The 27,404-nt window shown below is 40.5% G+C and overlaps 1 long non-coding RNA gene across 1 annotated transcript; it reads right to left on the bottom strand.

Annotated features, from left to right (window-relative positions):
* Positions 1-25,489, bottom strand: LOC122235966. The gene is made up of 4 exons (XR_006214136.1): positions 25,416-25,489; positions 9,176-9,215; positions 1,554-1,649; positions 1-325 (listed from the first exon to the last, which is right to left on the bottom strand). It is a non-coding gene; the product is annotated as an uncharacterized LOC122235966 (long non-coding RNA).
* Positions 25,490-27,404: the final 1,915 nt, after the last annotated feature.

The raw sequence follows: 27,404 nt of genomic DNA, 5'->3' as shown, positions 1-27,404 counted from the left end.
GATAACTCATTATATACCCTCAGGTTGGGAGAGGGTCAGGGATAGAGTAAGTCTCTAAGGAATTTGGGAAGCAAGCTTTCCAGGACCTTGAGCGGCTAGCTGTTGCTAGGGAAACACCATTTATCGCCGTTTAATAAAACCTCAGTCATGAGACCCCTCAGATGCATATCAGGGGACCATAAGCTTGAAGCATGATTGCCAGCATAAATCCTGAGGCAGCTGAGAAAAAGAAACTGGACTTACAGCGTCCTCAAGGTTGGGACAATGTTGAGCCATGGTTCTCTTTTGCCCCCAACAGAGTGTCATCATAGAGGCAGCTGAGCTCCTAGAGGGAGGTTTCAAGGACTTGTCAGTGGGCTGCAGACAGGAAGGGAATTTAATTTTTCATTTGCCTTAGTTTCCCACATCACCATGGCAAGCACTTAAACCCCTTTCCTTTGTTCCTGGGTAGCCAGAAGTGTCTGAGGAATATCACATATTCCACCTGGCAAGTGGGGTGCCAACCTATATTTTGCCCTCATCCTCCCTCACCAACAGCTCCACACACATTTGAACCACAGTACACAGCCACACATTTGGAAGGCCAACAATCATTTCATTACCTCCTCCTCCCTTCCCCCATCTCCCAACACGTGCACTAATGGGAAGGCCACTCCTGCCCTGGGCAACGTCACACACAGCCCGTCATCCAGTGTTGCTGGCCTTCCACTGATGCTTGCAACCCCTCCCAGACACCCTAATTCAATAGCACATCGTGTTCAGTTGTCAGAAGTCAACAAGCTTTTAACTTATTTTTTTAATGTCTATTTATTTTTGAGAGAGAAGAGAGAGAGGCAGAGAAACAGAGCGTGAGTGGGGGAGGGGCAGAGAGAGAGAGAGAGAGACAGAATCTGAAGCAGGTTCCAGGCTCTGAGCTGTCAGCACAGATCCCAATGTGGGGCTCGAACTCACGACCCACAAGATCATGACCTGAACCGGGGTACGATGCTCAACCAACTGAGCCACCCAGGTGCCCCAGCAAGCTTTTTATTTTTAAAATTTAAGAACCCTTTTCTTTTAGCATCTTCATATTTTGTAAAGAAATTGCCTGTAGCCATCGAAAAAGAATTGCCTGGCTATTTATTTTCTACAGCATCTACCTTTTCAGTTGGAAGACTCAATGTCATTCATTCATTAAACGTATGAACTCGAGCTCCAAACTGAAGTCAGACTTCTCAGTCTGGCTGCTTGTCCCTGCCCCGCATCAGCCATACACTTAGTCTAGGAGTCGTGGATACTTTCTGAAAAACTCTGACACTTGTATTAAATCACACTCCCCCAGCACTGTTTTGCCTGAGCTTGACCAAGTGAGATTTACTGTTCTTATCCTCTCTCTTAACCTGTATCTCAGTGGTGCCAATAAATTAAACAACAACCAAAAGGTGGGCTGGTAGAAAAAAACAGGAAGATAGGGTTCAAATGAAAGTAGTTGGTTCCTTGCCCCTCTAAAGTGTTACTCTCTAATGTGTATAAACACCAACGGCCTTTTGGCTCATTAACTGATGGCACCTTACCTGGCATCTTCCCTCAGAGAATCCACATTGCAAACAGTGATACCCATAGATCTATGTGAGATTCCTGTTGTCTCTCCTCAGTGGAAGGATTTCAACCTAAGTAGAGAGACAGCAGATCAGAAACTCATCTTCAATCAAGTGAACCTTCTAAAGCCAGTCTAGGCTGTGCCGGCTGAGTGAAATATTCTTACTGTTGCAGGAGAACACACAGGGGAGTCCAGGAGAACAGTCTGCCTCCTCTTTTTGTGTGAAATTAGAGCACAGACCTCTAACTCTGGTGCAAAGAATGCAGAATGCCACGGAACTCCCAGAAGGAGTTTGTTTGCAGAGAAAAATACACTTCCCTTGGCCCAGGGGTGAGGGAGGGTTCTCTTTACAGAACTCGAAATGTACAGGCTAATGGCACTGGGTATACAGAGGACAATCACTCAGTGCTATTGGCTAGCAAATAGCTTGAGAAGCAGTCTGAATGCTCCCGGAATTGGTGATTTTCTAACCCCTTTCATCCTGTCTTCAGTTTGGCATTTGAAACATCCCCCTCAGGACCTCTGTTTGAAAGAATTGCATCATTGTAGATTCTTTTAGATCCTTAAGAAGCCTTATAATTTCTTTGACTTCAAAGGCTTGGGGTCAGTCCACCTCAGATGAGGAATGTGAATGTTAGGAGTCTTGTCTTTTAAAATTGAAAAACTTTCGCCTTCACACTGGGTTGACAGTCACTGAGCACAGGAGAACTGAATCCCCTTCCCCTGCTTCCAGCTGATGTCCTGGCCACCCAGGCAACAAGAAGGTTCCAGAAAGTACAGGGCAGGGCCCACTTCCTCTTTCCACAAGTCTTAACCTATTGTCTCTAATTTTTAGATGTCTTGGGCAAGGTGACCAATACCTCTTATAGTGCATTCTATCTTTGTGACCTTTCTTGCATAGGGATCAGGTAATGGGTGAGAGGGGATTAAAAGTCATCAAAATGGGCTGAATTGATTGACACTAGACATGACAGGTAATCATTGACCAATGAATATAGATGACACACAGAGATGAGATGAGAGAGGGGAAAAAGAACCACTGGGACAGGATTGGAAAGAGCTTGGGGGGAGATGAGGGTGAACACAGATGATGGAGGAAAGGATTATTGGGGTAGCTGTCATGTTCATGAGTTGCTGAGAAGCAAGTGACAGAGATTTTTTTTAACTTTTTTAATGTTTATTTATTTTTGAGAGAGAGAGACAGAGTGGACAGAGAAAGAGATGGAGACAGAGACTCCAAAGCAGACTTCAGGCTCTGAGCTGTCAGCACAGAGCCTGACAAAGGGTTTGAACCCATGAACCATGAGATCATCACCTGAGCCTAAGTCGGACACTTAACCAACTAAGCCACCCAGACACCCCAAGAGATTTAAAAAAAATTTTTTGAGCATTTATTTATTTTTGAAACACAGAGAGAAAGTGAGCAGGGTTGGGGGCAGGGGAGGGAGGGAGACAGAATCCAAAGCAGATTCCAGGGTCTGAGTTGTCAGCACAGAGCCTGATGTAGGCCTTGAACCCACGAATTGTGAGATCATGACCTGAGCCAAAGTAGGAAGCTTAGCCAACTGAGCCACCTAGGCGCCCCTGCCCTGAGAGATTTCAGTAAGCTTGCTTCATATTAAGAATGGTTTGGAATTATTCATAACATTGAACTTGCTTTTCTTTTTTTCTGTTTATTTTTTTTTAATGTTTATTTTTGAGAGACAGAGAACAGAGCATGAGAGATGGTAGGGGCAGAGAGAGAAGGAGATACAGAATCCAAAGCAGGCTCCAGGCTCTGAGCTGTCAGCACAGAGCCTGGCGTGGGGCTCGAGTTCATGAACTGTGAGATCATGACCTGAGCCAAAGTTAAACTCTTAACCGACTGAGCCACCCAGACACCCCTAAATTTGTTTTTAATGTTTATTTATTTTTGAGAGAGAGACAAAGCGTGACGGGGGGAGGGGCAGAGAGAGACTGAGACACAGAATCCAAAACAGGCTCCAGCCTCTGAGCTGACAGCATAGAGACCGATGCAGGGCTCCAACTCAGGAGCCATAAGATCATGACCTGAGCCAAAGTTGGATGCTTAACCAACTGAGCCACCCAGGTGCCCCTCTTTTTTTTTAATGTTTATTTATTTATTTTTGAGAGAGAGAGAGTGAAGGAGAGGCAGAGAGAGAGGAAGACAGAATCCCAAGCAGGCTCCACAGTGTCAGCGCAGAGCCGGATGCAGGACTCGAATTCATGAACCCGTGAGATCATAACCTGAACTGAAATCAAGAGTTAGAGGCTTAACCGACTGAGCTACCCAGGTGCCCAGAAATTGCTTTTCAAATACTGTTGGATGTCAAGGGGCGCTCCTGCGAATGCCATGCTGCGCTGAGCCCCTGGGCCACCAGGGAGCTCAACTTAGGAGTTAAGGGGGCTGTCACACTTTTGTCCAAGTCTACTCTGCCCTGTTGCAAATGCCTTCAAATGCATCGTGTTGTTTTATTTACCACAACATTGGCGAATAAGAGGCTCCTCCTCAAAATTTATTTCTATAGAGTCTGAGTGTTAGGCAGGAAATCTAATCCTATATCAAAGACCGATTTTTTTTAATGAAGGAGAAATCTTCTTTGATTTCCAAAGGTTTTATTGATTAATTTTAGGACTTGGGTATGAACTTTATATATTTATTTCTTTATATAAAAAGCTCTATTCAAATCTCAAAACTTTCAAGTTATTAACCCATTCTCTTTTTTTATAACAGCTTTATAGAGATACAATTTATTTACCATATAATTCACCCATTTAAGTGCACAGTGAAATAGTTTTTAGTATATTCATAGAGTTGTACAAACATCACCACAATCAACTTTGTTTTGTATCACTCCAGAAAGAAACTTGTACCCTTTAGCTATCACTCCAAACTCCCTCTTCCCCCATTGCGCTGACCTACAAGCAACCACGATCTACTTTTTGTCTCTTATAGATTTACCTATTCTAGACATTTCATATAAATAGAATCATCATTTGTGGTTCTTGTCACTCACATCTTTCACTTTGCATAATGTTTCATGTTGTGGCATCATTAATTGTTATGAAGCTTTCTTGGCCAAATAATATTCCATTGAATGAACATACCACATCTTATCTATTCATTTGTCAACTGATGGATATTTGGGTTGTTTTCACTTTTGGTTATTTCAGCTATTATGGGTAATGATGCTATGAATAGTCATGTATGTGTTTTTATGTAGATATATATTTCATTTCTCATGGGTATATACCTAGAACTGGAATTACATGGTCATATGGTATCATTAGGTTTAACTTTTTGAAGGCTTGTCCTAAAGTTTTCCAAAGTGCCTGCATCATTTCACATTCCTACCAGCAGTGTATGAGAGTTCCAATTTCTCCACATCCTCACCAACACTTGTTTTTACCTGACTTTTTGGTTATAGCCACCCTTGTTAGTATGAAGGCCTATCCCATTGTGATTTTGATTTGTATCTCCAGGATAACCAATGGTGTCAAGCATCTTTTCATGTGCTATTGGACATTTGTATGTTTTCTTTGGAGAAGTGTCTGTACAAATTCTTTGCCCATCTTTTAATTGGGACATTTGCTTTCTTATCTTGAGTTATAAGAGGTTTTTTATTTACATATTCTAGATATATTTATATATTACATATTTAGATATTGTATTTATAGATTTAGACATTTAGATTTATGATTTGCAAAATTTTTTTTCTCATTTTATAGATTTTCTTTTCAGTTTCTTGATAGCATTCTTTGGAGCACAAAAGTTTATAATTTTGATGAAGTTCAATGTGTCTATTTTTTCCTTGTTTGCTTGTGTTTTTGATCTATCTAAGAAACTATTGCCAAATCCAAGATTATGAAGATTTACCTCTGTTTTCTTCTACAAGTTTTATAGGATTAGCTCTTACATTTAGGTTGATCTATCGTGAATTAATGTTATATGTGGCATGAGACCATCTTCATTTTTTGGCCTGGGGATATCCAATTTTCCCAGCACCATGTGTTGAAGAGTATTCTTTCCTCATTAAATGGTCTTGACACCCTTGTTGAAAATCGACTGACCATAGATGCATGGGTTTATTTCTGGACTCTCCGTTCTATTTCGTTGATCTGTATGCCTATAATTATGCCATGCCCTTGGTTACCATTAGTTTGTAATAAGTTTTGACATTAAAAAGTGTGTATTCTCCTACTTTGTTCTTTGCAGAACTATTTTGGCTATTTTGGGTCCCTTGCAATTCCATATTAAGTTTTAGAATCAGCTTGTCTGTTTCTACCAAGAAACCAGTTGGAACACTGATAGGAATTGCATTGAATCTGTAGATCAATTTGCCGCCTTAATAATATCCCAGTCCATGAAAATGAACTATCTTTCAAATTACTGAGGTCATCTTTCATTTATTTCAACAATGTCTTACAGTTTCCAGAACATAAGCTTTGCACTTTTTGTTAAATTTATGTCTAAGTGTTTTATTCTTTTGTAAATATAATTGCTTTTATTTTATTTCATTTTCAGATTGTTCACTGCAAATATACAAGAATACAATTAATATTTACATATTAATCTTATATTCTGATACATTGCTGATCTCATTTGTTACTTCTAATTGTTTTTTAGTGGATTCCTTAAAGTCTTCTATGTACAAGAGCAGATTGTCTGTGAATAGAGATAGTTTAATTCTTCTTTTCCAGTCTGAATGACTTTTTTCCATTTTCTTGCCAAATTGTCATGACTAGAACCTCCAGTACACTGTCAAATAGAAATGGTGAGAATGGATACCCTTGACATTTTTTCCTAGGGAAAACACGTCCAGTCTTTCATCATTAAATATGATGTGTATTTTCTATAGATGACTTTTATTAGGTTGAGGAAGTTCCTTTTATTCCTTGTTTGTTGAATGTTTTTAACGTGAGAAAGTAATTCTTTCTCTATTGAGATGATCATGTGCATTTTGTTTTTTATTCTATTGATATTACATTAATTGATTTCCAATTTTAAACCAACTGTGTTTTCCCAAGATAAATACCATTTCATCACGGTATATCTTCCTTTGTATATGTTTCTGGATGTGGTTCACTAGTATTTTGTTGAGGATTCTTGCACTGATATTCATAAGAGATATTCATCTGTAGTTTTCTTGTGATGTCTGCGCTTTAGCATCAGGATGATCTCACAAAATGAGTTGGGAAATGTTCCCCCCATTCTATTTTATGGAAAAGTTTGTGAGGACTTGGTTTTAATCTTTCTGGAAATGTTGGGTAGTGTTTAATTCATTTTTTTACTCATACATATTTGTTCTGGGACTAATAGGGTCAAGGCAGTGTCCTAGGCACTGGGAATACAGTGATAAATAAACTCCTGCCCTCAAAATGCTAACATTGTTGCCAATTTTTTGTTTAGCTAACTAAAATGTGAATATTCAGTTTATTTGTGCCCTTTCTCATATTAACTTAAGATTTAACAACAAAAAAGTATGAAGTGAGGACATAATTAAATTTAGTATTCCAATTCCTGGGGCCTTCATTTAGCATTTAGCATAAAATGACCTCTTTCCGTCTCTGTCTCCCTCTCTCTTTCTCCTTCTCTCTCTCCACTTCTCTTTCTTCTCACACACACACACAAACACATATGCGTGCATGCATGCGTGGGCACACACACACACACACACACACACTCCTTTTCTTCTTCCCTCTCTTTCTTTCTCTTTCTCTTCTTTCCCTCTCTCTTTTAATACTAAGCTTTGTCCCTGATCCCTACCCTACCTCTCCACTGGCATCTACTCTCTCAATCTAATACAGGATTCTAAAAAATAAGGGTACATTACCTAAAATAATTTCTGCCTCTGAGAAAACTAGCAAATGTGTCATCTTAGACTTCTCAGTCTCTGAGAAGTGTACTCTGTGACAGAGGGGAGGTAGACTTGTGTGTGTGGGGAGTGCCAAGGGCTTTCTTTATCACTCTATTCACAGCATTTTGACAGTTTCTACTACAAATATGACTTGTTCTGGCCTTGCCTATAAAGATTTCCCACAGGGGTTGCAGAAACTTGTTTGTATTCAAAGCCAGACAGCTGGATCTCTGCCACAGATTCTGGGGATGGCCAAGGCTACCACAAATCACTGAGGCAGCGAGGGACCTTTCAAACTGCATCCCCCATAAAAGAACATGACTTGTCCCCATCCAAGAAAGAGAAGAGAGTTCAACCCCAGGCAGCCATATGATCCCCTTTAGCAGATTGATTGAATGTTCTGAGTCAATACTGTTCCAGACAATATCATCATTGGTGGCCAACAATAGTACTGAGAACTGAATCTTTAGAAGTTGACAGAGAACAGGAAGCACATCTCAAAGTTGACCACTCACTGCTCTAGTGGTCACAGCTATGGAGCCAATATAATTCCTTCTTTAGTGATGTATTCATTCCCTGCCATCCATAAACGTGTTGACCACTTACTATGTGCCAAGGACTTTGCTGATTTATTATGAAGGTAACTAAGAAGAGATTCTGTTCTCCAAGAGAAACAGTGAGGAACTCCCTTCCAGTGGAGTGCATAGGACAGAGTACTTTCTCTCAGATAAAACTCCTTATGCCACCAGAGGATCTAGAGACCTTATGACAGCCTGAAGTAATGAGATGCACTTAAAGCTTCAATACAAACAGGGGCACCTGGCTGCCTCAGTCGGTAGAGTGCATGACTCTTGATCTCAGGGTTGTGAGTTCGAGCCCCACGTTGGGTATAGAGATTACTTAAAAATAATATCTTTAAAAAGAAAAAAGCTTTGGGGCACCTGGGTGGCTCAGTCGGTTAAGCGTCCGACTTCGGCTCAAGTCATGGTCTCACAGTCCGTGGGTTCGAGCCCCGCGTCGGGCTCTGTGCTGACAGCTCAGAGCCTGGAGCCTGTTTCAGATTCTGTGTCTCCCTCTTTCTCTGACCCTTCCCTGTTCATGCTCTCTCTCGGTCTCAAAAATAAATACATGTTTAAAAAAATTAAAAAAAAAAAAAAGAAAAAAGCTTTAATACAATGTAGCCAGCACAAAAATATAAACATAAACATTTCCAGGAAGCATCTACATGCCCTAGAATCCCATAATAATCTAAATAAATATCTGTGTCTCTATGTCCCAGGCACTGTGCCCGGTGTTGGAACATAGTGTTGAATAAGACAATCCTTTTCCTTACAATGGACTAAATGTAATTCAGTAATTCAAAAAAGACAGCAACTCTGTCAAAAGTGATGAATTTCTTTAAAAAAAAAAAAGCCAAAGAAAACTATAAACGAAGGCAATTACTGTTACAAAACATGCTAAACCCCATGCCAGGTATAACTTACTTATTAACAATGCTCTATAAAGACTAATGGTCTCTGTCATTCTCCAAACCAAGTGTCACATTACTCCCTTAATTGATCTGTTTCTTTTTAAACCCAAAGCATGACTGGAAAGACACCTTCCCCAGATCCCTATAGCACAAGCCATTCAATATCTTATAATAAGGCAGAAGATAATGTAAAATAAACCCCCTCAAGGCCAAAATATGTACTAAACATAGTTGGGATGTTTTTCTAAGATAAAACCAACCACTCACCTTATGCTTACTCTGGCAATTGTACAGCAGTGATGAATGCCTGGAGAGAGCAAGAGAAAAAGGTAAGTGATGAGGTCCCAGTTTAAGGAAGTGTCTTCTGGGTGTACAGAATGATTCAGCCCTGGATTCTACCCCAAGAAGGTTACAATCTAAGATGAGAGTGAAGGTATAGCCATGAATAATAGTTGAGGTAGAAAGTGAAGTCCTGATTAAACTCTGTTAGCATGGGGGACTAATAAAGGAACATAAAAGGTGTAGCCAAAGCCATCAAATTGACTTTCTCATGGTTGTAAATGTACTCTTATTAGCTGAGAATCCCATCACGTATGTGAGAAAGCTACACACACACAAAAAGATTCTATATAGAACATACAAGAGTAGCTCCTTAGGGATGTATACATGAATTCTTAAGGCTGCTGGAAAGATTGCCCCATTTGAGCTAAAGCCAAGCACAAACCTGGCAGGAAAGGGGGTCAAAAAAGACTCCTGGACCAGAAACTACATCTTCCAACAAGGAATATATAAAATTAGATGAGTTTATCCAACAGGGACAAAAACATTTCTACAATGCTAGTGATAATCTGAAATGCATAAACCCCCTGGCTCACCACCAGCCTTGACCAATCCCACGTAGTCCTCCTCCCCCTGCCACATGGACCTTCTGCTTCTTGGGATAGAACCAGCTTCCTCCACACCTGCCACTTCCTTTAATGGAATATTATTTTTCCTTATCCGCCCCCCACCTCCAGCCAATGGCTACTCACCCATCACGTTTCAGTTTAAATGTCACCTTTGCAAAACTCCTTTCTCTGAGTCTTCATTCTAAATAGAATGTCTCTGCTGGTCTTTTTTGTGGCATTTTATATTTATTTGCTTCATCAAATTTATCACAGTCTTTGGTTATGTATTTGTAAGAATATAATATAGAGATATTTATAGATCATCGATCATCATTACCTTCTACCTAAGTGAAGGCAGGCACGACATCTGCTCGCTGCTACCTACTTTACTGCAGGGAGCCAAAAGTTATGGGATGACTAGATAATAAGGGAGCATATAAGAGAGATAAAGTTATTTTCACAGGTCAGAGCTAAAACCAATAGAAAGAAGATAGTTCCAAGGCTATAAATAAAAGTTGGTTATTTCCTCTTATAATTTTAATCAATATTGTACTCATAATGTAAGTTAGTTGTAATGTACATGTATTAAATTATATGTCCCAATCATTATGCTAAGTAAGGAAATTGCCATGTCAATGAGTAATGAGCTGTCAGTCACCAGCGTGTCCGAGAGGAAGCAAGATGATCACCTTCCTTGTGAAAACAAGGTTTCTTGCACATCTCATAGATGCCAGGCACTTTGCTAAATGTTGAGGGCACAGAATAAATAAGATTCCTGCATTCATGGAGCACCTAGTTGAAGAGAGTTCTTAGAGAAGGCATTTTGACCAGAAGGTCCATAATAATTCCGATGGGGGTAAGTTGATCTCTTCCCCTCCCCCTCTTTCTGTCTCTCTCAAAATACATCAATAAACATTTTTTAAAAAAATAAACAATAGGGGCGCCTGGGTGGCTCAGTCGGTTAAGCGTCCGACTTCAGCTCAGGTCACGATCTCGCGGTCCGTGGGTTCGAGCCCCGCGTCGGGCTCTGGGCTGATGGCTCAGAGCCTGGAGCCTGCTTCCGATTCTGTGTCTCCCTCTCTCTCTGCCCCTCCCCCGTTCATGCTCTGTCTGTCTCTGTCTCAAAAATAAATAAACGTTAAAAAAAATTTTTTTTAAATAAAATAAAATAAATAAAAAATAAACAATAAATAAAATCAGCATCATCCCTTATCCTTAGTCCTAGTCATACCAGGATGGTGCCACTACCCAGAAAAAGCAAAGAAACCGGAAGCAGTGTTGAGCCCATATTTACATTCATTAGGAAGGTAGAACATGTTGGCCCAATATTTCCCAACACCCGCTCATCAAACAGAATACATTAAGGTAGTTTTTTTTTTTAAGTTTATCTATTTTGTGAGAGACAGAAAGAGAGCACGCGTGAGAGCAAGTGCGTGAGCGTGTGAGCAGGGAAGACACAGAGAGAGGAGTGAGAATTCCAAGCAGGCTCTGCACTGTCAGCATGAAGCCAGAGGCAGGGTTTGAACCCACAAACTGTGAGATCATGACCTGAGCTGAAGTCAAGAGTCGGAAGCTTAACCAACTGAGCTACCCAGGCACCCCAAATTTTTTAAAAATCCAGATAATTAGGCACTTTCCCCAACCAATGAACTAGGACTATGTAGAAGTTTTAAGGAATCTATCCTTTTAAATCTCCCTGGCTGTTTCTAGGGATTAGTTAAGTCTAAGAACCACCGCTTTTGACCTTCTGACAACACTACAGCCTGTTTTCATAGAAAAAGGGTGTCGTACCCTTCCCATCTTATGCCTCGTTTTTGTCTTTACGCTCAAGGAAACACTACAGATAAATATGAATAATATAATCATGTGGATTGAACTTGATCAGGAAGCTTGCCAATTAGCTTGAGGCTAAAGCTTAAACAATTTAAATTCATTCATCCAATCACTTATTACAGTCACGTATTTATCAGTTGTTGTGGAGTGCTTACTGCACGCCAGGCTTGGCACCAGATGCTGGGCATGGAGTGGTAAATACATCATGATGCTTGCTTTTCATCCCATATACCTCTGTGAACAGTCTCACTGGCTGACAGGAGGTGCTGGAACTTTTTAGCTTCTGCTGGCTACCTTAGGTTGAAACTCGTTTTAGAACCCTTAAGGCAGGGCACCTAAGTGGCTCAGTCAGTGAAGCATCTGACTCTAGCTTGGGTCATGATCTCACAGTTCATGAGTTCGAGCCCCACATTGGGCTCTGTTCTGACAGCTTGGAGCCTGCTTTGGATTCTGTGTCTCCCATTCTCTCTCTCTCTCTCTCAAAAATAAATAAACATTTAAAAATTAAAATAAAAAGAACCTTTAAGGCAAAGATTGTATTTGTTGCTATGGTGAGGTGGGGACTTCTCCTGAAAGTTACAGCCCAGTTGGAAAGCCAGCCACAAATCATGCTCAAGTTGGTAACACTTTTTTTTTATTTATTTATCTTGAGAGAGAAGGAGAGAACATGAGCAGGGTAGGGGCAGAGAGAGAGAGGGAGAGAGAGAATCCCAAGCAGGATCCGCACTGTCAGCACAGAGCCCAATGTGGAGTTCCATCTCACAAACAGTGAGATCGTGACCTAAGCCTAAACCAAGATTCGTATGCTTAACTGATGGAGCCACCCAGATGCCCCTGATAGCGCTCTTAAGAAATAAATTATATCCCAGTCTTATTGGCTGGGTGGTGTTGTCCAAAGGACATTAATTCTATCTTCCCTTTAATCACATTCCAGAACTGTATGCAAGCCAACTAGAACAATAAAGGCAGCTATGCAGCCAGACATACCAAACTGTTTAAATGGCAGCTTTCCTGAGATTTTTCCAATGCTAACTGGCATCTATGAATCCATTTCCAGCTCAGGTCTCAGGGTAGCCACCGGGCCATACATGTGGGCTACAGTGCTGTAGCAGTGGCATGGCATTTTGCCAAACGCTGCTACCCTGGCTGGTTTCTGTTGTTAGTGTCCACACTGCAGCTCTCCTTGCTCTTTCCCCAATGATTGGAAGGTTATGGAGAGTTCTGCCAACAGCCAAGGTCTCTAAGGTACCCTGGACCTTTGAAGACACCAAGCAAGTTCTGAGAGGATGATAAAAGGCAATCTCATCTGAGATATTGCTTATTTTCTTCTCTTTTTTTAAAGAAAAGGACAGCAAGTGGAGGAAGGGCAGAGGGAGAGGGAGAGAATCTCAAGCAGGATCCACACCCAGCTCAGAGCCCAATGCGGAGCTTGATCCCCAACCCTGGGATCATGACCTGAGCCGAAATCAAGAGTTGGATGCTCAACCGGCTGGCCACCCAGGCGCCTGTGGGATATTGCTTTTTAAACAAACCTTCATACTAAGTGGGTGCAGATAGCTTCATGGTTTGAAACTTTTTATCCCAGTCAGAGTGTTGCCCGCAATGAGGAGATTCTTTGGCACTAAACAATCATGATTCACTCTTAATCAGGTTCCATGTTTACCCCACCGCTCTTCCCTGCTCTTATGAAGTAGATCCTATTTTAAAAAATAAAAAAAATTTTTTTAACATTTATTTATTTTTGAGACAGAGAAAGACAGAGCATGAGCAGGGGAGGGTCAGAGAGAGAAGGAGACACAGAGTCCGAAACAGGCTCCAGGCTCCAAGCTGTCATCCCAGAGCCTGACGTGGGGCTCGAACTCACGGACCGCGAGATCATGACCTGAGCCGAAGTCGGACATCCAACCGACTGAGCCACCCAGGTGCCCCGAGTAGATCCTATTTTTCTAGGACTATCTCTCAGCCTGCCTCTGCTTTGGAACTTGCTAAGTCTTCTCCCTTCTCTCTTTGCAACATTGGCTTTTCTCTCTCTCTCTCTCTCTCTCTCTCTCTAATGTATACACCCCTTTAATTATATGACTGGACTAAGAGTAAAAAAAAAGCAAAAAGCAAAACACAAAACAAACCTATTTAGTTTTTTTTTTTTAATGTTTATTTATTTTTGAGACAGAGAGAGACACAGCATGAACGGGGGAGGGGCAGAAAGAGAGGGGAACACAGAATCAGAAGCAGGCTCCAGGCTCTGAGCCATCAGCCCAGAGCCCGACGCGGGGCTCGAACTCGCGGACCGCGAGATCGTGACCTGAGTGAAGTCGGACGCTTAACCGACTGAGCCACCCAGGCGCCCCAAACCTATTTAGTTTTTAAGCTAGCGAAGATCACCAGCGATGATCAGAAATGATCACCAGGAAGCTTAGCTCTGTCCTTGCCTTGGCCAAGAACTCTTTATTTTTGGACCTTCAGTGGGCCAGAGAAAAATGGATTTCCATTAGAGCCTGGAAGAATGAGTATGACCACAATTCATTGGTCATTCGATCCCACTATTTTACCAGTGAGAGGTTCAGTCTCTCTCTGACCCTACCTTGATTCCAATAATTTCATACTCTTGTTCAGCTAGTTGAATGAATGTTGGCTCCTCACACCTGGGGAGAGCACTGGATCCTTGAGAGAAGCTGGGACATTCACTCTCTATTTGTCCCCGTGAGCTCTGACAATGGTAACCATCAGATGTAAACCACTTTGAAGTCCCACTTACACTCTGCACACCCTGACTCTCAACAGTGAATTGTAAGAATAAAGAGCTGCCCTTTTAAGGTATGAGATGAGGAATTAATAACGAGTGTGGGGCACAATTACTAGTCAAATGTATTTATTTCTAATCTAAATGCTCCTCTCATTATCAGTGTTTGACCTCAGGAGAATAATGAGGTCAAAGAGGTAAAAAGAATACATGTGGCCAAAATTATATAATACCATTATAATAAGGTAATAAAACAGTGTAATAAATGTCCTGACATTTAATATTCAGGACAACTAGCAATCTCAAGGATTTAAAAGCTTAGAAATTTCCTTTGGTGATGATAATAAGCATGTCTGTGGACTTGGTCACCCATTTACATTTTATTATGACGTAAGAAGGTTTGCTTATAAATTGAGAAAACAAACTATATCCATATGGGCCAACTTCAGGGTACAATGGGAAAACAAACCTACCAACATTTGCTTTTTTGAGTGGAACAGAAGCTTTCAGTAGAGTGACTGATTTATTCAGGGTTTTGTTTTGTTTGTGCTTCTTTGTTTTAACCACAAATAGAAAGGGAAAGAAAGGGAGAGAAGCAAAGTCTACTCCTCTTTGACAGATCACAGGACCCTCAGGACCATCTTTTTTCTTAGATACATCCATTTTTGTATAACTAAGCATGCCTGCATTTGGAGTTTGCAAGGAAATGTGTCCAACAACCTGCTCACTAACCAGAAAGCACAGACTGAATGGTTAAGAACCTGACCCATATATTTTAAAGGTACCTTTAAAAGAACCTCTTTAAAGATACTCAGTTCTCAAGATGATTCAGCTAGGGGGCAATGGTCCGATTTAGCTGTCTACTATCTTTTTCCATGAACCATGTCTCAACAGTGGTTGGAGGAGTAGCTTCAGCAGAGTTAAAGGAGCCCCATGGGGACATCCTCTCTGGCTTAGGAATTAAAAAATCTCAAGAGAATGTCACTCCTACACACAAGCCACAGTCTACAAAAGAATAATGTTCAGGGCACCTGGGTGGCTCAGTTGGTTAAGTGTCCAGATCTTGATTTTGGCTCAGGTTATGATCCCAGGGTTGTGAGATTGAGCCCTGCCTTGGGTTCAGCACTGAGCATGGAGCCTGCTTGGGATTCTCTCTCTCTCTCTCTCTCTCTCTCTCTCTGCTCCTCACTCACCCATGTGTGTGCACACACACAAGCCTTCTCTATCTCTAAAATAAAAAAAAAAAAAAAGAATAACATTCCTTAGTCTATCAGAGAGCAGATGTTGTAAAGTAACCTAATGAACTAAAATCGTGCTTTTCCAAGGAGAAAGGGCCATACAACTATTTCACTCCCATTAGCAGGCCAGCAGTGGAGATAACTGTCAAAAAATGAGAGAGGAACAAACACCCGTAGATTTAGTAGTCAACATTTCAAAACTTCCCATCAAGCTAACACCTTTTAAAAAGTCTATTAGTTATTTGCAAGTTGTATGTTGATGATAATGGCTAGCGTTTAGCATGTTGTGTGTCAAACTTCGCACACTGTGCACCTTTCAGCTCTTGATCACCCACTGCAGTAGGTAACACTGTTTTATAGATAAGGAAGTCAAAGCTTGGCCAAAGCGAGCTGCAAGCCTACTAGTCCACAAAGACTAGGCTTCAGATCTATCACTCTTTTCCTGCTGCTTATTAGATGAGATTGGAAATCAGGCGGTGCTTACATTGCTACAATTCTCCGAATATCTCAGGCAGATATTCTTTCAAATCCTAAGAAATTACTGTGTCAATTCCAGGGGAAGGAAAAACATAACTTTTTTAAACATATGGATATGTTAACTGCCTAAAATCATCTGAACTGATTGTTTTAATTCTTGAAGGAATTGTGCAAGAAATTAAAGATGCACAAAGATTGCGTACACCTTGAGAGGCATAAACGGGGTGCCTAAACTCCTCTCTGCAACAGCATTTTTGACTGCTTTTCCTGAGATGATAAATTTCTGAAATTATGATGAAAGTTGTTATTAAAGGCAGTAGAATCCAGGGGCACCTCGGTGGCTCAATTGGTTTAGTGTCCAACTCTGTATTTCAGCTTGGGTCATAATCTCACAGTTGTGAGACTAAACCCCAGGCCGGGCTCTGCTCTGACAGCGTGGAACCTGTTTGGGATTCTCTCTCTCTCTCTCTCTCTCTCTCTCTCTCTCTCTCTGCTCCTCCCCCACTGGCAGGTGCACGCACGTGCATTCTCTCTCTTTTCTCTCAAAATAAATAACTTTAAAATTTTTTTAGGGCGCCTGGGTGGCTCAGTTGGTTAAGCGTCCGACTTCAGCTCAGGTCACGATCTCGCGGTCCGTGAGTTCAAGCCCCGTGTCAGGCTCTGGGCTGATGGCTCAGAGCCTGGAGCCTGCTTCTGATTCTGTGTCTCCCTCTCTCTCTGCCCCTCCCCCGTTCATGCTCTGTCTCTCTCTGTCTCAAAAATAAATAAAACGTTAAAAAAATTTAAAAAAAAATTTTTTTTAAAGAATAATCCATATTAGCAATGGTATGTAACACACTCCTGATCAACTTTTCTATTTAGAACTTAACCCAACTTCTGTTTCAATAAATTAGTTCAGGATAGTATTGTCTCACTTGAACATGAAGACTGTTGAGAAAGAGAAAACGTATTTCCTAATGTAAATACAAATGTAAGCATTTTGTGCTTTTTTAAAACAATTGTGTGTGTGTGTGGCAACAAAATGTTTCCACTGGTTTCATAACCACTTCCCATTCTCTGTCAGGGCACAGGGCTCAGGGGACCTTGCTGAGCTCACCCTGCCACTAAGGAGTCAGCAAGATGATGCTGATGAGGACGACGACGATGATGGATCGTCGTGAAACGTTTACCCAGTGCTTCATATGAGATCATCTGACCCAACAGTCACAACAGCTTTATGAAGAAGACATTATTGTTACTTCAGTTCCGAGTGGAATCTTCACTCCACCATGCCTCTGAGTCTCTGGAGGGAACCATGATGAAGACAGTCTCTGGAACTCCTGGCTGGAACTTCTTATGTGAGATCTTTGGCCGATGAGCTTAAGATTGTGGGATTCTGAGTCACCTGAGTGGCTCAGTTGGTTAAGTGAACGACTTTGGATTTCAGCTCAGGTCATTGTCTCACAGTTCTTGACATCAAGCCCCAAGTCAGGCTCTGCACCAACAGTGTGGTGTCTGCTTGGGATTCTCTCTCTCTCTTTACCCTTCCCCCCTCAAAATAAATAAATAAACGTGTTTTTTAATAAAAAAAAAAAAGATTGTTGGATCATAGCAAGTCCCACCCTTGGAAATTAAGGATGTGGATAAATGAAATGCATTGCAACTGGGATACTTGCTCTCCTGGCTCAGCCACCACATCAATCTCATTGATGAGCAAGGGCTTATTGCAGCTCCCAGGTGCTGGGGAGTGCTCCTAGGTCAGCTCTTCACCATCTGCTTAGAAATAACCATCCTACAACTAGTGTGGAAGTTGGAAATTACTTGGAGACACTTTCTGAAGCAACCTCCTGCCATCAACACAACAACCAGACAGGTCTACAATGTCAGAAAAGAATGTTTAAGAACACAATCGTGTCCTTTGAAAAAAAAGCTTCAGGGTTGCCTGGGTGGCTCAGTTGGTTGGGCATCCAACTTCAGCTCAGGTCATGATCTCACGGTTTGTGGGTCAAGCCCCACGTCGGGCTCTGTGCCGACAGCTCAGAGCCTGGAGCCTACTTCAGATTCTGTGTCTCCCTTTCTCTTGCCCCTTTCCTGCTCACACTCTGTCTGTCTGTCTCTCTCTCAAAAATAAACATTAAAATTTTTTTAATAAATTAATTAAAATAATTAAAATTTAAAAAATGCTTCATTTTCAACTGATGTTGGTTCATGAAGTCACCTGTTACAAGGTGCTCTGCTCTAGACCATTTTGAAGCAAACCTCAGATACAAAGTCACTCATGTAAATATTTCAGCATGTGATAAGAAGAGTTAAGAAAAAAAAACCCAGAACTGTATCTCATTATTATATTTAAAAATTAATAACAGCTCATTAATATTATCAAATATTCAATCAGCATTCAAATAACTCTGATTGTTTGCTAATTGCTTTCATAGTTTTTCTGAATACTGTGTTCGTCTTTATGGTTACTATAGGTCGTCATTTTCCAAAGTGTGTTCCCTGAGATATTAATTGATGTTATGCAACTAAAAAAAAAAATCTCATGGGCTCATAAATTTAGCAAACACTGAATTAAACAAAGTTAAACAGTTTTCTTTCCTGCATGGCCTTCCTAAGCTTTCAATATGTTAATGTGCATTGAGACTCTCCGAAAAAGGGATCTGGCCTACAGTTTACCAAATCTGTTGGAACATGGGTTTCTTTCTCTGATCCAAACCCAAACCATAGGAAATACTACCAGAGACAAGTCACTTAATTTTTGTGTCAGCTTTCTTCCCCCTGTGAAAAATGTGATGGGATTGGTTTTGTCTAGAAGTCTTAATGATGATCAATATGGTCTTTCCAAAAGCTTGCATTCTATTACCAACTGGATTCCAGAACTGTAGTTACTAACAAAGTAACTACAGTGTGGTTAGACCAATGAACACCAATGAACTGTAGTTACTAATAAATTAACTATAGTTACAGTAACTGCAGGTGTGGGCAAACCAATGAACACCACGTGTTTGTAAGCAAGAGTTTAACATATATTGAACCGATACAGGGTCTGGATACATGGCTAAGGAGGTGCAGAATATTGAAACTGGCACTGCCCTTGGAGTTCAGAGCATGAGGTCAGACTTGCTGAGCAAGCAGACCTGTTATCTATCAGGAAAGTAGCCTATGGTGTTTCAACATCCATAGTGACAACATTTTCCCAAAACCAGTATGACCCAGTGTATTAAAAGGGAATTTTGTTATTACAAGGGGTTGGAGATAAGCCACCTGAGAAATATAGATTCAATCCCAAAACAAAAGAATATCCAGGACATCTTACCAGTTGACAGGAATAACAGGATGGAACATTTGAAATTAGAAATCTCCCAAAGATTTGCAATGAAGAATGGCCAAACAGGCTTATCTGGTTCAAGCACTTACTTTTCCATTTCTCCTGAGGTACATGCTATACTTCCAGCACTCACTCATAATCCTAAAAGCAATACTGTGGGGGAAAAGTAATTCAACTTGTGTTTCGAAATGAAGAAATATGCATTTGCAGAAGACAATTCTTTTTCCATCGCCTGGCGGTGGAGGTCAGGGAGAACATGGAAGGCTGACAATGATATTAGCTTAGGATTGCCCTTATTTGGTCCAGGCGACCCTGATATTTTTATAAAAACATTTTATAAAATTCCCAGGAAACCACCCTCCACCAGGGCTGGTTATGAAAATGCCCCCTATGTAATGGAATGCCTACCTGCCACGAATCTTTCTTAAGACAAGTAGAGTTCAGCACCCCAGGGGTTATATTTTATTTCAAGATCTTACTTAGCTGACTAGCTTCACCTTGGGCAGAAGCAGCAATCAACATGAGTGATGCTAATTGGGATGCTGGTTGATTTCTGTTTTCTTTTGCATTCACTGCTCTGGGAACAAAGTTAGAAAAGTTTGTTTTTCCTGGCAGGCATTGGGAACATGACTGCAATTACCACCCACTCATCTTCCAAACTAAGGCTATAAAGAGTGAAGGATGTCAGTGTCTCCTTCCACTGCAGTGACACTTGAAATTGCTAGTCTGTACGAGTTTCTCTCTTGCTTCCTGATTAATGACTAGACATCTGTATTGAGGCATTATCGCTGGAAACCTTCAAGGTGCTGGGCCCTGGGCTTGCTACAGGGACCAAGCAGGTACAAGGCAGGCCCTAGACCTCCGGGGTTTGCAGTCGGATTGGGAGATGAAGCTAAAAAGTGATGGTACTTGTAAGCTCCCTTCTTTCCAACTTTTTGTTATGAAAATGTCAGCAGTCTCAAAAGCTGAAGGATAATGTATACTGAGCACTCATATTCACCACCTCTATTAAAAATCTAACATCTGCTGTTTCTTGCTTTATAACTGTGTGTGCATGTGTGTGAGTGAGAGAGAGAGAGAGAAAGAGATTGTTGAACAACTTGAAAGCAGCAGGTATCTCTACACTAAAAGTCCCTAAAATAACTCAGCTACTTCTCTTAGAAGTAAGAACATTCTCCTCCCATTTAACCACAATATTAATATCATATCCAAGATAATATTCCATAATACCATCTAAAATCCCATGTATATTCAAATATCCCAACTTGTCCCCCCAAAATGTTATTTGTTTTGTTCTAACCAGCCCCTAATTAAAAATTGACACATTAGATTTGGCCATTATTTTTGTGAGGCGGGCGAGGCGGCACTTCTAATCAGCATTCCTCTTTTCTTCAGTACGTTGACTCATTGACTTTTTAAAGAGGTCAGGCCAGTTACAGATTATCTCACTTTCTTATTATCTGATTTTCCTGATTGCTCCCTCATGGTGTCTATTAACTTTTTTCTCTGTCAATGTTTTTCTGTAAACTGAAAGTTAGGCCTAAAGTCTTGATTAAACATGTTTGACAAGAAAACGTCATACCTTTATACATTGCTAGTGGGAATGTATGAAGGTATGGAAACCTTTGGAAAACAGTCTGGCAATTCCTCAAAGTAGTAAATATTCCCAAAATATTGGGAATAAGGCAAGAATGTCCCCTGTCACCACTCCTTTCAACATCAGACTAGAATTACTAACTATTGCAGTAAGACAAGAAAAGGAAATAGAAATGATTCCAATTGGGAAGGAGGAAATAAAAACTGTCTTTGTTTACAGGTGACATAATCATCTATATAGAAAATCTGAAAGTATCAACAACAACGACAACAAAAGTCCTGGAACTAATAAGCAAGGTTGCAGGGCACAAAGTTAATATACAAAAGTCAATCTCTTTCCTATATACTAGCAGCGAACAAGTGGAATTTGAAATTAAAAACACAATATCATTTATATTAGTACACCCCCAAATGAAGTACTTAGGTATAAATTTAACAAAATATGTATAAGGCCTAGATGAGTAAAACTACAAAACTGTTAAATGCAAAGAAGAACTAAATATTGAAGAGAGATTCTGTGTTCATGAATAGGAAGATTCAATATGGTGAAGATGTCAGTTCTTCATAACTTGATTTATAGATTTGGTGAATTCCAATCAAAATCTCAGCAAGTTATTTTGTGGATATCAACAAATTGATTCTAGAATTTATATGGAGAGGCAAAAGACCCAGAATAGCCAACCTAATACTGGGAGAGAAGAACAAATTTGGAGAACAGTGCTTCTCAACTTCAAGACTTGCTATAAAACTACAGTAACCAAGGCAGTGTGGTATTGGTGAAAGAACAAACAAATAGAGATTGCAGAAGTAAACCTGCACAAGTATTGTCAACTGATCTTCAACAAAGGAGCAAAGGCAACAGGATGGAGAAAAGGTGATGTTTTCAACAAGTGGTCCTGGAACAGCTGGACATCTACATGTCAAAGAAAAAGAAAGAAAAGAAAAGAAAAGAAAAGAAAAGAAAAGAAAAGAAAAGAAAAGAAAAAGAAAAGAAGAAACAGATATTACACCTTCACAAAAATTAACCCAAAATGGGTCACAGACCTAAATGTAAAAGGCAAGACTATAAAGCTCCTAGAAGAAAACGTAGGAGAACACCTAAGTGACCTTGGGTCTGGTGATAACACTGAAGACATACATAATCCATCAAATCAATAATTGATAAACTAAGTTTTATTAAAATTTAAAAATTCTTCTCTACAAAAGACAGTTCAACAGAATGAGAAGACAAGCCACGGACTGGAAGAAAGTATTTGCAAACGACACATTGGATAAAGGACTGTTGCCCAAAATAGGTAAAGAATTCCCGTAACTCAACAATAAGAAAACAAAAAACCCTATTTAAAAATGGGCCAGTAGATCCTGGCTGGCTCAGTCAGTGGAGCATGTGACTCTTGATGTCACCAATGTGAGTTTGAGCCCCATGTTGGGTGTAGAGATTACTTAAAACCTTTAAAAATAAATAAATAAATAAATAAATAAATAAATAAATAAATAAAAATGGGCCAAAGGCCTTAACAGACACCTTATCAAGGAAAACATACAGATGAGAAATAAGAGCATGAAAAGATGCTCCACATCATGTATCACCAGGGAAATATTAATTAAAACAATGAGACACCACTGTATGCCTCTTAGAACAACCATAATCATACTGAATGCTGGTGAGGATGTGGAACAACAGGGACTCTCATTCATTGGTGGTAGGAATACAAAATTGTACACCTATTTTGGAAGACAGTTTGAGGGTTTTTTTAATGAGTAAACATATTCTTACTATATGATTGAGCAATTATACTTTTTGTTACTTACCCAAAGGAATTGAAAACTTACATCCACACAGAAAGCTGTAAGTGTATGTTTATAGGTGATTTATTAATAATTGCCAAAACTTGGAAACAACCAAGATGTCCTGTAGTATAGTAAATGGATACATAAACTATGGTCCATCCAGACAATGGAATAGTATTCAGCACTAAAAAGAAATGAGCCATCAAGCCATGAAAAGACATGAGAAACTTTAACACATATTACTAAGTGAAAGAAGTCCAGCTGAAAGGGGCATATGCTGTATGATTTCAACTACAAGAAAATCTGGAAAAAGCAAAACTATGAAGATAATAAAAAGATCAGTGGTTTAAGGGGTTGGAGTGGGAGAGAGGGATGAATAGGTGGAACACAGAGGATTTTTAGGCAACAGTGAGAGTGAACCTTAATTAAATACCCTAATACAAACCCTAATACAAACTTTGGGGAATTATGATGCATCATTTGTAACAAATGTGCCACGTTCATGGGGAATGTGGATAATGGGGGGCGGGGGGATGTGTGGGGGCAGGAGCTATATGGAAAATCTCTGTACTGTCCTCTCAATTTTGCTGTAAAACTAAAAGTATTATAAAAAAAAATAAAGTCTTAAGAAAACATTCTAATAATACACAATATTAACAGAATAAAGGAGAAAAAAATTAATTGTATTTAAAGTTATATATATATATATAATTATATATAAAATATAGAGTTGGCATATGATCCAGCATTTTTTTAAATCTTTATTTTTGAGAGAGAGAGGGAGACAGAGTGTGAGCGGGGAGGGACAGAGAGAGAGGGAGACACAGAATCCGAAACAGGCTCCAGGCTCTGAGCTGTCAGCACAGAGCCTGATGTGGGGCTTGAACTCACGAGCTATGAGATCATAACCTGAGCTGAAGTCAGATGGTTTACTGACTGAGCCACCCAGGCGCCCCCAACATTTTTTTTTAATGTTTGTTTATTTTTGAGAATGAGAGAGCGAGAGTGCGAGCAGAGGAGGGGCAGAAAAAGAGGGAGGCAGGGGAACTGAAGTAGGCTCCACACTGTCAGCAGAGAGCCTGATGCAGGGCTCAAACTCATGAACCGTGAGATCACGACCTGAGCTAAAGTCGGATGCTTAACTGACTGAGCCACCCAGGCACCCCTGATCCAGCATTTCTACTCCAAGGCATATACGCAAGAAAGAAATGAAAACAAAATATGTCCACACAAAAACTCGTACGAGAGTGTTAACAGCAGATTTATTCATAATAGCTAAAAAGTGGGAAAAAGACAAGTGCCATCAACTGATAGATAAATAAAATGTGGTACATTCCATTCCATGCAATGGAACTAATGGATATTAGTTGCCATAAAACAAAGAATGAAGCACTGATGGGCAGATAAACCTTGAAAACACACTAGGTGCAAGTAGCCAGTCACAAAAGACCACAAATTATATGACTCCATTGATATGAAGTATCAAAAAAAAGTGAATCTACAGAAACACAAAGTAGAGTAGCAGTTTCCCAGGGCTGGGGGAAATGGGAGGGGGATATGAGAGCGACTGTTAATGGGTCTGGAGCTTGTTCTGAGGGTGATGAAAATATTCTGAAATTAGACTCTGGCAATGGTTGTACAACTCCATGAATAAAACAAAACAAAACAAAACAACAACAACAACAAAATACCTGAACTGTATACCTTGTAAGTGGGTGAATTGTATGGTGTGTGAATTGTATCTCGGTAAAGCTGTTAGAGACAGTATTGTGCATTTTATATTGCACCACATCAAGGGACCCATAATTTCAGGTTGTCCCTCCGTAAATAATGCTCATTTTGACCTCTTGATTAAAAAGGTGATCCCAGATCTCTCCAGAGTAAAGGCATGCTTCCCCTTTGCAAATAGTGCATAATCTGTGGATTGATGGATGAAAAACACACAAGCACCTGCTCCCTGAAACCTTCTCACCTAATGTTCAAGTGTATTCTGACAAGCCTTGCTCGAGTCAACCATTTCACCAGTCTGAGAACTACAGAATAACCAGCACCACTTTTACAGATTCAAAACCTTGGATGGCTTGATGGAGTTTCCAGGGTCACTAGGCATGTTGGTGGTACAACAGAGGCTCAAACCCAGGCCTTCCTTTTCTAGTCCAAAGCTCATGCCATTGTCTTAGCTTAGGCTGCCATTCACCGGTGTGGAAAGACGGCTTCTGCCACCTATGCAACCTTGAGCAAGTTACATAACCTCTCTGTGCCTGGATTCCTTGGCTATAAAAGAAGAATTGAAGTAATAACAACCTCACTGAGGTTTTGTGAAAATTAAATGAATTTGAGAATAGTTCCTGGCAATAGAGTCCTCAAAAACATTGGCTATCATTACATTTTACAAAATGTTTGGATAGCAATTTGCAAAATATAGGATATGCAGAGGCCGACAGCAGCCAACTGCCTTTCCTTCTGAAAACATGGCATTGACCCTGCTCAGTGGGCACCTGTGGGGACTTCTACTGCAAGAGGCAGTGTAGGCTCCAGAGAGAGAGCTTTCTCTTTGAACGGTAAGGCATTGCTTCTCCACAGTCAGAGTCGGGGCGCATCAGAGCACCCACGGTTACTCAGGGTTGCCTCCACTTACTCATTCATCAGAAGGGGAGATGTGTGGGGTGCCTGGGTGGCTCAGTTGGTTAAGCGTCCGACTTCAGCTCAGGTCACGATCTCGTGGTCCGTGAGTTCAAGCCCCGCGTCGGACTCTGGGCTGATGGCTCAGAGCCTGGGGCCTGCTTCCAATTCTGTGTCTCCCTCTCTCTCTGCCCCTCTCCCAAGCCACCTGAGTTCATCCATCTCTCAGGTGCATATGTAATTTTTTAGGTAGTTACTATTATTATGAGTCATTTATAGCTCACTGTGATGTCACAAAAGTTATGCTAATTTTCTTTGATTTGTTTTCTACTTGTTACTCTATCTGCAACTTATCAGCAATCATGGTTGGCCAAAAAGCAGAATTTGTGGGGGAAAACTATAAATCTTTGGTTGCATGAGGTCTCTTTGATGTGCATCTGTATACAATATGAAGCATGTCTAAATAGTATGTTATATTGATGATTGAGAAACACTAGGTGTATATTCAACTAGACATTCTGTGTATAATACATGCCTTCTTAGCACTGTATAAGACATAGTAGGCACTCAGTCAGCAAAGGTAACTGGTCAACTGACTGAGGAATTACAGCATATCATGGGAAAAAGTGGATGGAAAAATGTGTCCAAGCTGATTCATTAACATCAATTGCTAAAGTTTATGAGCAATGTGCTGCTTAAGTACTATTTCCATTACTCCTGGGTCTTCAGTGCCTTGAACGGTGCCTGGTACAGAGAAGGTAATATATAATTACTAGAGGCTGTAGTGATCTGGAAACACATCCACAAATCCTGATGCTCTTCCTTTCAAGAGGTAGGATGTAATTCCTCTCCCCTTTGAGTGTGGGCTGGATTTAGTGGCTCATTTCTAATGAAAAGAACAAAGCAGATGAGATGATGTATGGTTTCAGGGACTAGGTAATAAAAGGCACAGTGGCCTCCTCCTCACTCATTCTATGAAATCGCTAACTCTGGGTGAAGTGAATGGACATGTCAGGAGCAACCCTATGGTAAAGCCCACATAATGAGGAAATGAATAATGAAGAACCGAGGCCTCCAGCCAACAGCCATGCCAGTGAGCCATCTGGAATGGAATTCTCCAGCCCCAGCAACCCCATGAGAGACCCTGAGCCAGAACATATAGCTAAGCTGTTCCCAGATTCCTGACCTTCAGAAACTTTATGGGATAATGGAGGACATGTTACAAGCCACCAAGTTCTGGAATACTTTGACAGTTAGCAATAGGTAACTAATACAGATGCACAAATGAATAAATAGAAAATGTGTTGCATATGTATGTATCCAGAGGAATGTCAACAACTAGACATCTTTCTTTTTTTCTTATAACTTCTCTAAGTTATTCCTTACTTGTGTCCTTCCTTGATGTGTTCCTTATTTGATTGAAGTCCATGGATTATTTTGTGGCAGAACTGTCAAAAGTGATAATAAAAATGTAATGAAATATGACGTGGTCTGATTAAGATCAACTGAAAGATGTGGAGGGTCTGGCTAACTGGAGGGAAAGCCCAGAAAAATCCCACTCACAAGGGGCAAAATACTCTTCCTTCTGTGTCTTTTCCACACTCATATGTGAACTGCCAGTCCTCTCTGCAATCCCTTTATAGGGAGTAAAGTTGCTTCCTGCTCCTTCCTTTTAGCTTAGGGAAAAAAAAAAAAAGACAAGTAAGCTGTAGATTTTTTAGCAGCAGCAACCAGCTATAGAGTAAGCCATGTTATCTGTGAGAAACAGGAACATTTCAATCAGGGCTAAAGTGATTTCTTTAAGGATAAGGGCCCAAATATATCTCAAATGGAATTTTCCAGGAGGAGCACACGTTGTGAGTCCAGCTCCCATTGGCTCATCATTTAGTAGACTAAGAAGCCGGGTAAGGGATTACAGGTGCATCTCTTTCAGACTTACCTAGTTGGTTTTATTGTGGTGTAAATAGATCCCAACTTTGGGGTAAGTGCATAGTAGAGGTGACAC

Source organism: Panthera tigris, chromosome F3 (genome assembly GCF_018350195.1).
Source record: "Panthera tigris isolate Pti1 chromosome F3, P.tigris_Pti1_mat1.1, whole genome shotgun sequence".
NCBI classification, from domain to species: domain Eukaryota; kingdom Metazoa; phylum Chordata; class Mammalia; order Carnivora; family Felidae; genus Panthera; species Panthera tigris.
Note: the sequence above shows the minus strand (reverse complement) of the source record. Positions and strands in the feature narration are given on the sequence as shown.